Source organism: Camelus dromedarius, chromosome 33 (genome assembly GCF_036321535.1).
Source record: "Camelus dromedarius isolate mCamDro1 chromosome 33, mCamDro1.pat, whole genome shotgun sequence".
Lineage (NCBI taxonomy): Eukaryota > Metazoa > Chordata > Mammalia > Artiodactyla > Camelidae > Camelus > Camelus dromedarius.
This window is the reverse complement of record NC_087468.1, coordinates 15,949,652-15,962,607: the sequence shown is the minus strand read 5'-3', so window position 1 is coordinate 15,962,607 and position 12,956 is coordinate 15,949,652. Positions and strand designations below refer to the sequence as shown.

The following is a 12,956-nucleotide window of genomic DNA, read 5'->3' as shown; positions in this document are numbered from 1 at the left end:
ACTCAGCATTTCAGCAGGCAGCAGTGCCCAGCTGGAAATTAGCCATATGGTTCTGTTTCTCTGTGTTATTTTTTATCAATACTTTCTGCTTTGGGCAAGGCATACTGGTTTTCTACTATGGTAGCAACCAACTTCTCTAAATGAAGGTTTTTAAGTTTTAAAAGCATGTCAGTTTAAAGAAAATGTTAAATACTAACAAGTAGCGCATAGCTGTGACAAAAATATTTATTCACTGAAGCTTGGACATCATTACCCTGAGGAAATGTACATCCTCTTGCTTTGATTTTCCTCAGATCTCTCTTTGTACTTCATTCGCATACCTCGGTTGTCCCTTCCTCAATGTCCCTCCCAGCACATGGGTGTTGAGGGCTGGCAATTGGCCAGCAGCCAATGCTATTCCAAAAACACTCAAGGTTTCTGTTATGTGTCTCCTTTCCCTCCTTCTTGACCTCCAGATCCACAACTAGTTTCTTCAGTGGAGGGGAACTACTTCACCTAGGTGTGAATTTCATCACTCACATGTTAATTCACTTGTCTAGCCATTCAAATAAACAAGTCTTGAGCCCCTTCAGCACTGCTGGGGATAATGACACAAGCTTAAACCTCCCAACAGATGGGGAACACTGAGTGAAAAACTGACTAATTAAATAATACCAGGCCATATGTGCTATTATAACAGATGTTTGATATAGACTTAACCTGTGAGCCAGCAATCCCACTCCTGGGTGTATATACAGAGGAAATTTTAATTCAAAAAGACACATGCACCCCAGTATTCACGGCAGCACTATTTACAATAGCCAAGACATGGAAGCAACCTAAATGTCCATCAACAGATGACTAGATAAAGAAGTTGTGGTATATTTATACAATGGAATACTACTCAGCCATAAAAAAGAATAAAATAATGCCATTGGCAGCAACATGGATGGACCTGGAGATCATCATACTAAATGAAGTAAGCCAGAAAGAGAAAGAAAAATACCATATCACTTATACGTGGAATCTAAAAAAATTTTTTTTAGCTGGCAATCTCCCTGTCTCCCACTGGGACCCTGACTGCTACAACTGTCAATCCCCATTTCACTTTGGATGCACGGATACCACTACATCACATGTATTTCTCAGATCATAAAATTCTTCTCATTATAATACTACTGATTTTTTGACATGATACAGCCACCTTTTCATTTAGGATGCTAATTCCACTTTGTTTATTAAAATTAGTTATAAAAAAATGCAGTCAGCCATAACTGATTTCCCAATGTTTTCAGTGTAGTCCCTTGAGCTTGTTTCTAAACACCCAAAGAATCAACAACATAATAAAAACAAATGTTCTGTGGCTAAGAATTTGAAGACTTATTTTTACTCCTTACTGGGAATTCTGACCAATTCCTTACCGATGTTTTATTGCATGGACTCCAGGCAGAAAGGAGAATGATCATTTCCATGCCACTTCATGCTGGGCGGCTGGGGGCCTCTAGGTAGAACCAACCAAGGTCATGTCTGTGCCCTGCCCTCACCTAAGTTCAGTGTCACTAGGCTTGTCTCAGCTCCTCAGATAATCTAATCTCAGCTTCAGTTTGGGGATGAGCTAGTTCCCCCACCTGGAATGTTCTTCACCCAGTTCTCCATCTCCTCTCTCAGTACCTCCTACTTCAGTTCAAAAGCCATTTTCTCAGAGAGGATGCCTTAGTCAGACCTCCTGCTCTGCATCTCAGAATGGCCTGTCCCCTTCCTTCCTCACCCTCCTCCCACTATGTAATTACAGTTCTACTTGTGTAGTTACTTGAGTGACTGCGATCTTCCCCCAGAAGACCATGAGCTCCCCAGGGCAGAAATCGTATCTGTTTTCCTACCCTCTGCCCACGGAAGCCAGGGCTGAGTGCCCAGTGACTAGGAGATGAATGGATGATGGAGCCTCCGTCAGCTACAGGACAGTGTTTTCTTCAGCATAAAATGCTCTTGTTTGTGGATCGCTCTTTAGACTGAAAATGCTTAAGGTATATTGATTAACCAAAGATCATGACCTTGAGTACGTTGCTTAATTTCTCCGGGCCCGTTTTGGGAACTGAGATACTTCCTACCTGGCTTTTTTTTCTGTCTCTCATAAGGTTGTGGGAAAGGTCAGGTGCCAGTATGTACACATAAGTACTCTGTAAACATAATGGGCTGCAAGAATTCCAAGTATCTAGACAGTAGACTCTATCATGCATCTCCAAACCCAGACCGCCATTCCTAGGAGCCCATGAGACGAACGGCTAAATCAAGCTCCTTCAGAATGTGAAAGGGCCTCCATCCTCACGAATTCATTTATTGATTTCATTTACTAAGCCCTTAACTATGGGACGGTCTCTGTGAGAAATGCTGGGACTATGAAGTTGAAGATGTCTGTGCCTGGGAGGCCCACGATCCAGGAGAGGGAGGCAGATGTAAGCACAGGTAAGTGCTCTCAAGTCCTCCAGGACTAGGCAGAGGGCAGAGGGGGGTTCCTGTGTCACCACACTCCTGAACGATGTATGTGATGAGAACTTTTAATGATGGATCTATTTACCAAGTTTTGGGGCAGGGTTAAGAACATCTACAAGGGATGTTGAGGGACCCAGGACTAGGAGCAGTTATCACCGTAGGTTTAAAAAGTCGAGAGGAGGAAACAATATTACTGGAACCCAATTGAGAGCTAGACCCAGGGGAGAAGGGCAAACTGACAAAAGCTACAACTGTAGAGGTGGCGACTACAATCAAAACTTCGCTGCAGCAGGAAGGGGGCCAGAGGAATAAAGACCTCATCATCTTTCTCTTCTCCCTCTCAGATCTCCTGCCAGGTTTCCCATCGACCAACCCAGGTGGCAGCCAGAGAGCAAGGGAGTTGGGTGATACCATTCACAGACGTCAGCATCTCAGAGAAGGGGCCAGAGCACAGAAGTGCAGGGAGTAATGGGGGCACGTGTAGCACAACCAGTCTTGCCTCCACTCGGAATGGTCCAAAGGGCCTCAGAGGAAAAGAGACGATTAGTTGTCCATGGCTGCTGTAACAGATTACCACCAACTGCGTGCTTTAAAACAAGAGAAAAGTATTGTCTCCCAGGTCAGGAGGTTGAAAGTCTGAAATCAAGGTGCCCGCAGAGCCGTGCAAAGGCTCTTAGGGAAGAACCCCTCCTGGCCCCTTGCCAGCTCCTGACGCTCGCCCGTAATCCTTGCCAGGCGCTGGCATGAAGATGCGTCACTCCCTTCTCTGCCTCAGCGGTCACGTGGCCGCCTTCTCCATGTGTCTCTGTGTCTTCACGTGGCCTTCTTACAAAACACCCATCATTGAAATTAGGGCCCACCCTTATTCAGCTTGACTTCATCTTAACCCAATTACATCTACCAAGAGTCTGTTTCCAAATAAGGTCATATCCTAAGGTTCCAGGGGAAGATAAATTTTGGGGAGACACTATTCGATCCAGTACAGAGATCTTGGGAGTGAACCCCTGAGAGTTCATAGATAGCCAGCAGGCATACTGGGGTGGAGGACATGGCCTCTGACTGTAGCACGTGAGCAAACAGCAACCTTGCCCCCACTGTAAAGTCCACTCTGAGAACTGTAAGTTTCATGTCTGTTCCAAAGATGCCATGAAGACCCTTGGCCCTAAGGGGAAAGGAGGGTAGAAGCTGCTGGTTCAGGAGCTGCTGGCTGGTGGGAGTTCTCAGGATAGAAAGGTAGGAAAAGCCAGGTATCTTTGGGAGAGTTCACCCAAAGTGGTCTGAGTGTTGAACTGAACCAAAGTGGAAATGATGCTGTGAAGTCACTTTTACAAAAGACGGGAAGGGACAGTGTTCCAAAGGGTCAAATAAGGAGGCCGTCAGGAGGGGACGCCAATCCAAAGGGGCCTGGGAAAGACTGCTTTTCCCTTAACAGATTAAGTCTAGCCAGGGAAGCCACTGTCTTCTGTAAGAAGGTGAGGAACAGTCTGGGAGACCCTCTGCCAGAGACCGAAGTGGGGTCCAGTTCTCAGAGAAGTCGCAGGGTCTAAATTATCCTAGGCTTCAGAAGAAATGCTTTGACTTTGAAATGTTGAATAGGTCATTCTGAATCAGGTCACTTTGAGCAGGTCGTTTTGAATCTCAAATAAGAAATCACAATATTCAGTATTAATTACAAACGAAAAAAGGGTGGCGGTGGTTATTCACGGAGTTTTAATACAAAATGAAAATGCGGAAAACATTTACTTTGATGAGTTGGTATTGATGCTGTATTTTGCCTTGAGAAGCTTCAACTCTTCTTCCTTCTTCTTCATGTCCATTTCCTGAAACGCCCTGCTGGCTAACATGCAGCCACCAGAGCAAAGAAGTGTCACCGAGCACAGTGGGAAAGCTGGCACATCCCGGGGCCCGGACAAGGGCAGTGCCACGGGGCAGGTGAGGACATCTCATTAAGCACAGAGAAAGGTGTTGACAGGTCTCCTTAGAACTCTTCTCCCTTGTGACCAGCCTAACAGGACAAGACAATAGAGATCAAAAGTATTCAACTCATTAGGTTCCATTGTTTTTTTTTTTAGCAATGGTGAGATGGAAAGTATGAGGTTGAGTACAGGCCAGAGTATTTAATGCATTTGTTAGAATTAAATGACAAATCCGCTTTCCAGTGTCTAGTGTAGTGTCTCCAATCATTTGGCAAGGATTTCCAACGTGTTTCTTGGAGACTCAGCCGTGCCCTGGTGATGCAGGAAAAACGGGTGTTGAGGCGCGAGGAGGGCCGTGTCCCGGGCTTCCGTTGGGACGTCCCCCGCCAAGTGTGGGTCCTTGGCTTCGCGCAGGAAAGAATTCATGAGCGAGCCCCAGTTGAGTGAAGGTAGATTTATTTAGAGAGATGCATCGAAAGGCCATGAGATGTGAGGGTTGGGTGCTCAGAGTAAAAGTAGGTACACACTCCATAGACAGAGTGCAGCCCGCCTCCGAAGAGGGGGAGAGGGGGCGGCCCTGAGGCACCATGTTGCCAGTTTTTATGGGCTCAATGGGTTCATATGCTAATAAGTGGAAGGACCAGTCTAACTAGCCTGGGGAAGGGGCTGGGATTCCTAGGAAGTTGGCCATTTCCCACTCTTCGGCCTTTTGTGGCTAGTCTTGGGACTGCCATGGTGCCTGTGGGCGTGTCATTCACCATGTTAATACATTACAATAAGCATATAATGAAGCTCAAGGTCTAATAGAAGTTAAATCTCCCATCATCTTGAGCCTCAAGGCCTCCTGGGGGTTGAAGCTTTCACCATTTTGATGTTAATTGCTGCAGCATCCTTGAATGGCTGTGCCCTGCCCCCTTCCTGTCTCACTGGGGGGCACCAGAGAGTGGATGAAAGTGTGCTTGCAGATCAGGGTGAGGCGTGGGCTTCCAGGTCAGATTTTGTGCTGACAAATGGCACTGCAGTGACACTTGTTTAGAGAGAGAATCACAAGCGATGGTTCTACCCACAGCCCTGCCGCTAGGACTTCTGTAACCACGGACGATTCGCTTCACTTCCCTTCATTCAGAAAAGGGCAGTAATTAAACAGTTAGGAGAACATTTTGTAAAGGTAACGGCGTGACTTGGTACAAGGCACCACCGCTGACATTAGCATCACCAGTGTCATCATCATTGTCCTCCTTTGGCACTGAAGGCTTAACGTTCTTTGGCGGCTCTTCCTAATCTCACTAATTTCATGTTTCCATGACTCCTTTCTCCAGAACTTCAGCTCCAGTCCACATAAGTATAGTTCATTCACATACGCACTTTCCTGTCTACTCGCTGGTTTACCTGTTGTCTGTCACTGGACGGTAGTATCTGAACCACGCCCGTTTTGTTCCCTGCTGCACACCCAGTTTCATAAGGCCAAGGACAGAGTAGACACTAAGCAAGTATTCGCTGAACAAATGAATAAACAAGTGACTCTCGTGTAGTCTGGGGCTCGGTGGCTTCTTGCCAATTTCTGGGTTAAGGATCTCAGCAATCAAACCACAAGAAACTCAGTTAAACTCCTGATGCCCTGAATGGCACTTCGATATCTTGGAAGGGCTTTGATCATCAAAATAAACAACCACAACCAACTGGCAAAACTAGTAAGGGTCCACTAACTGGTTTCCCAGTATCCAATCTCTTCTTCATCAAGCATATCCTCCCCTCTGCCACCAGAGATAATCCTCTCAATGATAAAGTTGGATTTGCCCATTCTCTTCTTACAATCCAACATGCCAGGCACTCATTTATTTATTCATTCCTCAAATATTTATTAAAATGATTACAAGAAATACAGGAAAGGATAGAGAAAGAAAAATACAGGTTTTTACAGTATTAGAGATAGAGGGATGACAGACGGTCGGACTAACCAGCTTAGACAGTGTCGCTGAGGTAAAACTTCAGGAAAGAAGCCTGAAAGGAACTGAGCACATCCAGACAAGGCCACATGAGGTTAAGTCTCCTGGCAGTCAGATCAGGGCAGAACCATAGCCTGACTCCGTAATGAATGGAGCCCTGAAGGTATTTCTCGCGAAGGACCATTACTTTTGGAATTTTCAAAACTCTTGAAGTAATTCAGATTTCTGGCAGTCAGCTTAGAGAGCAGCCTTCATGTTTCATGGTGGATGAATAAATAAAGTACTGCATAAAACGCTGGGCATGGTAAAGAAAAACGCAGAGAATGAAGGGCTCATCAGAAGCGGCTCAGAGGCCAGGTCTGAAAATAGAATCAAAAGGGCAAAGGAGTAAGAAATGGTGTGAGGGAGGGGATAAGGTGAAATGGGAAGCCAGAAATTCTCATTTTTAGATGATTCACTTACTAGCGGAGTGGCTTTGGATGACATGGCTAAACTTGAAACTTGGGTTTCTCTTCTGCGAAAGGGAGGTGGCCCCATGGCCCTAGTGCACACTTGCCTGGTCCATTTGGTCACTTGAGGGAGGGATAAGACCATGAATGCAAAAGCCCTTTGTACATACTGGATCATTTTACCTTTTCTAACAGCATCATTGAAATATCATCCACATCCACAATGAACCCATTTAAAGCACGCAGTTTAACAGTTTTTTTGGATATTCACAAGGTTATACATACAACCATCATCGTGATGAATTTTAGAAGATTTTCATCACCCAAAAAAAGATACCCTATAACTATTAGCAGTCATTCTTCCATTTCCCTCCCTCTCCCCCACTCCACACACACACACACCACCACCACCCCACCCCAGCCCCAGGCAACCATCAATCTACTCTCTGTCACTAGAGATTTTTCTATTTCATATAAATGGATTTATACAATCTGTGGTCTTTTGCAACTGGATCCTTTCATTAAGCTTAGTTTTCAAAGTTTATCCGTGTTGTAGCGTGTATCCGTTCTTCATTCCTATCTAATTTATTAACTAAGAACATCCCTTCCAGGGATATACCACATTCTCTAGTCACTCGTGCATTGATGGACGTTTGGGTTGCTTGCACTTTGGGGTATTATGAATAATGCTGCTATGACCATCTGTGCACAGGTTTTTGTGTAGACTTATGTTTTAACTTCTCCTGAGTGCATGCCTAGGCGTGGACTTGCTGGGTCATGTGGTAACTCTGACATTTTGAGGAGCTACCAACTTCTTTCCAAAGGCTGCACCATCTTACAAATTTTACCTTTCGGGTGCCTTTGAGGAACGCCTAGGAGACCGGTGTTCCTGGACAGAGTGAGCAGTGGGAAGAGGAGAATCTGAAAAAGACCCATAACAGGGGTTAGATCATGTAGGTCACTATGGGCTATTGGGGTAATTTTATTTTTACTCTCAAAAAGGTGCGAAGCCATCAGAAGATTTTGATCAAGACAATGACATGACCTAACTACCATTTTAACAGGACTCTACTGGAAGCGGTCCTGAGAGCAGACTGAAAAGGAAAGGGATTAGAGCACAGGCTGGTTACAAGATGATTATTACCGTGATCCTCATGAGGAATGTTGATGGCTTGGACCAAAATTGTTGGAGTTGGGATATATTCAGAAGGTAGCACTTCATTTCTCCAATAAAGATCAGAATCATTTTATAACTACCTCTAAGTCACATCCAAAATGTAACTGAGCTTTTTACTGATATTCTATTAATGTGCTGCACTGGAAGGAGTCCCCTGAATCTATAGATTAACTTGGGGGACACCTGTTACAATATGGTTTCTCCTGCATAGTCATGTGCCCCCATCTTCTTTTGTGCACCATAGTAAGGGTTTGCAGTTTTCCTCCTGTAGCTTCTGTAAATTTCTTTTTAAGATCTTTGTCAGGAGAGACGTGTGTGTGTGTGTGTGTGTGTGTGTGTGTGTGTGTGTGTCTGTGTCTAACTGATTATGGCTGATCTAGAGAAAAAAATAACAGACTTCTGTGTATTTATTTTTTAACTGGCCATTTTACTCAACTCTTATTAGTTCTAATATTTTTCCTAAGTTTTTCAGTTTAATATTCATATGCCAAGAAATTTATTTATACATTTCCAATATTTAGGCATGCTAGGATATCTCCTGGATAGGTGAATTTTGATGGTAAGAAGGATTTGGAATGGATCTTACAGACAATGAAGGGTAGATCCCGGTGGTACACACCAATGGATCTCCAGGATTTGGGGACCAGAATGGGAACACCAGGTACCAGGATAGGAGTGTGGATGGGATTGGGGAGGGGAATGGTGAGGGGAGGGAAGAATGCAGCAGAAGGAAGTGCTAATAAAGGCGTTGAAATGAGGGCTTAAGTATTTAAAGCAAGCTTGGGTTCACTTGGGTTAGACTTATTAGAGAATTGGGAACTTACGAGGCTGGCAGACTCACTGTATCTATGAAGACAATGAGGTCCAAAGAGGAGAAGAGAATCTTCCAAGGCTGCAAGGTTAATGGGTAAGCCTAGGCTAGGACGCGATCCAGGTCTCTTTCTGCTCAATGCATAACAGGTGGCCAGCCTCAGAGAGGAGGAGCCAAGCCAACAAGATGTCAAGAAGCAGAATCTTTGGCCCATCCCGCGGCTTTTGGCTGGGGAGGTGGAATATACCTTGTGTTCCCCACATCTCTGCAGGGTGTTGGATTGGAGAGAGAAACAGAAAGACGGACAGAAAGGAAGCAGAATACCAAGCCACCAACTACTTGCCCTTCTACAATTATTGGCCCTTGGGGAAATCCACTTACTTTCCTGGACCTCAGCTATTATCATCTTAAAAATATGGGTACCGCTGAAATTGGAGGCTACATCCAACTTACAGATATATTTTGGCTTTGCTATATTTGAAAGCAATTTTAATCATTTGACAGCATTTAGAAGTCATGAAAATCTACATAAAATCCGGATTTCTGGCTTTTCTTGAAAAGTGTGAAGGTCTTGTGACACTGGGCCAACTTGCCGCATACTATCCATTGCTTATTGTCCGTATGGAGGGTTATCACTGCCACCGTCCCTACCTGCTCACTGGTTTGGGTCACCCACCTTGCCTCCACGGGCTTTTGTAACACAATCTCACGATATTTGCAGTTTCAACGGTCTGTGAGGGTGTCATGCTCCGATTCTCAGCATGATCCTGGCAAATACACCTCAAGTCAGGTTAGCCCACGTGTCTGTCCCTCTGAATACGTCCTCCCCTATGCTGCTGCAGGCTCGGCTGGTTTCTCCACTTCCCTGTAGTCTCAGCACATGTCCTCTTCCTGGAGCCCCAGCTGCGGGTCTTTGGCAGTAGAATTCCAGTCATCGCTGGTCATTGGGGTGTTCTCTATTTCTCCTCTAGACTAAATGGCCTGGCTTCTGGCTCCTGTCCAGCATGGCTTGGGAGGGAGGAAGTGACAGACCTGGCTTCCTTCCAGAACTGGTCCCTGTGACCTCTCTTTATCCCTTCATTCCACAAACTCCAGGGTAGCAAATGAGTCAGCATCGAATGGTGCCCGTTGTATATCTAAGGAAAAGAGCCCAGCATTGACACTGGCTGCTCGGTCTGCTAGAGGCTCCTGCAGGATGGAGAGCAAGTGAGCAGAGAATGCAGCCGAGTGCCAACAGAGGCCAGCGCAGAGTCTGACGGAGCCCCAGGAACAGCCCTGTCCAGAGTGTGGTGAGCGGATGGTAAGACAACTTTTAGGAGCAGTAAGACAGGGGGCACTCATGCTGAAGTCAAGGATAGAGCTCCGAGAGCAATTTTTACAAACAGCCTGGGAGAGGATGAGAGTCTTAAGGACATCCAGGCAAAGACAGGGAGGTAAAAAGCACAGCAAGAGGGCCAAGCGGAAGCAGCTACTGCAGTAAGAGAACACAAGGTCACTGAGTTGAGTGTGGGCTGACGTAACGGATTATGAGAAACAGATCTTAGCCATGAGGCCGAGGCACAAGAAGAAGTAAGCGCATTTGGGGGCCACCTAGAAAACAGGTCAGGATGACAATTAAAGCCGCAGGAGGGCAGCCCCTCTATGTGAAATTGGCAGGCAGCGCCGGCTAACGGTCTGGGCTGCCCAGGGTCTGAAAACAGCCCTACGTCAAGTTGATGTTGTGGTTAAGTGTCAGCTCCGCGTGAATTCCGTGGCTTCAGCTTCCCATGTTCTTAAACTAATTTGATACACATTCCTCCCCCAAACTGCTCTCTCCCTTGTGTTCTCATGAATAATATCCTAATCCTTTAATTGCCTAAAGAGCAACATGTATTTACCCTCCTGTCCTCTCTCATTTACCATAAAACCCCCAAGTGGTACAATTGTTACCTTTCTTAAATCTATCAAACCCCATCTCCTTCTATTGTTGGGAATTAGGCTCTGAGTCTTACCATTCCTTGTGTGATGCTTCTCCCACAGCTCTCTAACTAATTCAACTCTCTGCCCAGTGTTTGCACCAGATCCAACCTTCCTCTATACAGAAGCCTGAGTGATCTTTAAGGGGATGAAAACCTAGTGTATAGCCCTGGCTTAAATCCACTCCAGGCCCCACTCTATAGTTTTTAGGGGAGGTAACTATCTGACTTGGAACCTCTTTTTCAGCCGTTCTCCCCACTTCCTTCTCATGATACAAAATCGCTGGGAATTTAAAGGGCCAGAGCCTTTCTCACTGCCGTGCCTGCAACTGGAATGCCTTCCATGCTTTCTCATCCGGACAGCTCTTAACCATCCTTCAAAAGCCACTCAGATGTCTCCATCTCTAGGAAATGATTCCTGAAACTCCAGCCTGTGTTGGGTGCCTCTGGCACTTGACCACATTGTCTGGTAATCGATGCCTTCATTACCAGACTAGCTTCCCCACAAGGACAGACACGTTACAGGCCCCATCACTTATCAAACTGGGTGTCCTCTGTACCTAGCACAGTGCTTGGGCAGAGCTGGGCATAACTGTTGAATGAGTGAATAAATAAGCAAAATGTTTGAATAAATGAATGGCTCAATCGTTTCGTCTTCAGCCAATCTACTACTCCTCAAGGTCTCAGGCTGAACTGAATTCTCTATCAGTGGAAACTTACTCTGGGACCTTTATAAGGCACTTAGAGAGCCCGCTGAATCAAATACAACCAAATTACTAATCAATTTATTCACTTCTCTGTTCTCCAAAATTAGGAGCATGAGGATGAGTATGTATGAACATGTGTAATTATAGACACTTAAGCACATAAATTATCTGACAGGGCTCCTGGAGCTGTGCTCATAGGAGTGAGATGTTTATTTCCACCTGTCTTCACTGGAGAGCTGTCTCTGGAGCTCCATACTCCAAAACCAAAGTGGCTAGAGTCTCTCTCCACTTTTAACTTATTTATTGCCTGTTCTTTGATATTCTGCTTTAAAAGCACCAGAACTCTCCAGGGGCATTCCTGGGTGAGGTAGACCTATGGGATGAGTGGAGATGAAATGTGGTATTGCAGGCTTTGAAATTTCATCACATGCCCAGGAAACTAAACGTTCCTCTTGTTGGTCTTTTTTTCAAAGGATTAGCCGATAACACCAAGTTCTCTAGTCCTTTGATTCTTAAAAAGAAGACAGGAAAAATGAAAAAATAAAAATTCCTCCTGTTGTTACAGAGAGAGGCTGGAATTAGTATATGCTGTTTCAAAAAAGAGTTCTCAAGGAACTCACACCATGTGCTAACCCGGAGTGCTGGCCGTTCAGGGTTGCTGTGGTCTCCAGACCATGGGCGAGATCATGGACAAACCTGTCCTAATGACAGCAAGAGTGTTTGGGAAGTATACGTCCTAAATGCTGGGGAAAGGTATCTGTCACCTGCGTAACACCAGTAATGGTGAAAGGAAGAGGCTTTTGAAACTACGAGATCCTGGTTCAAATCCCAGGTCCACGATTACCAGTTGTAAAAACTTGAGCAAATTAATTAACTCTCGGAGTCTCTGCTTTCTAGTCTACACATCAGGACAAATAATAAATATCTCATAAGACTGTTTAAAAGGTCATGGGGGGAGGGGGTATAGCCCAAATGGTAGGGTGTGTGCTTATCAAGCACAAGGTCCTGGGTTCAAGCCCCAGAACCTCTGCCAAAAAAAAAAAAAAACAAAAAAACAAAAACACACACACAAAAAAACCCTAATAATGAATGAATAAATAGACCTAATGACCTCCCACACAAAAAATTAAAAAATTTATTAATAAAATAAATAAAAAGTTAAACATTATAGTGTATGCAAAACATCCAGCAAAAATCCTGCTATTTAGTGAGAAATTAGTAATAGTCCCTTCCTGCCTCTATCTCAGGCAATTACTAGACTAAAAGCTTAATCTTTGGTAAATATGGGATTATCAATGCTGTCTTCAGTAGGTCACGGTTTCATTTGCTGACATTCCTGCTTTTCAGTTTTAAAATACTGTGAGTTTTATAATTGTCAACTACAATTGGTTTTGGTTTGGGGTTTTGTTTTTTTTTGTTGTTTTTTTTTTTGGTAAATCTACTATACAACATGGTATACATGTTTATTGGGACTTTTGACTGATTATCTTTAAATAACCAGGTTTAAGTTATATTTGCAAGTAAAA

The 12,956-nt window shown here is 44.6% G+C and overlaps 1 non-coding gene across 1 annotated transcript; it reads left to right on the top strand.

Annotated features, from left to right (window-relative positions):
* Positions 1-12,387: 12,387 nt before the first annotated feature.
* TRNAD-AUC (transfer RNA aspartic acid (anticodon AUC)) lies at positions 12,388-12,460 on the top strand. The gene has a single exon. It is a non-coding gene; the product is annotated as a tRNA-Asp (tRNA).
* The last annotated feature ends 496 nt before the right edge of the window (positions 12,461-12,956 follow it).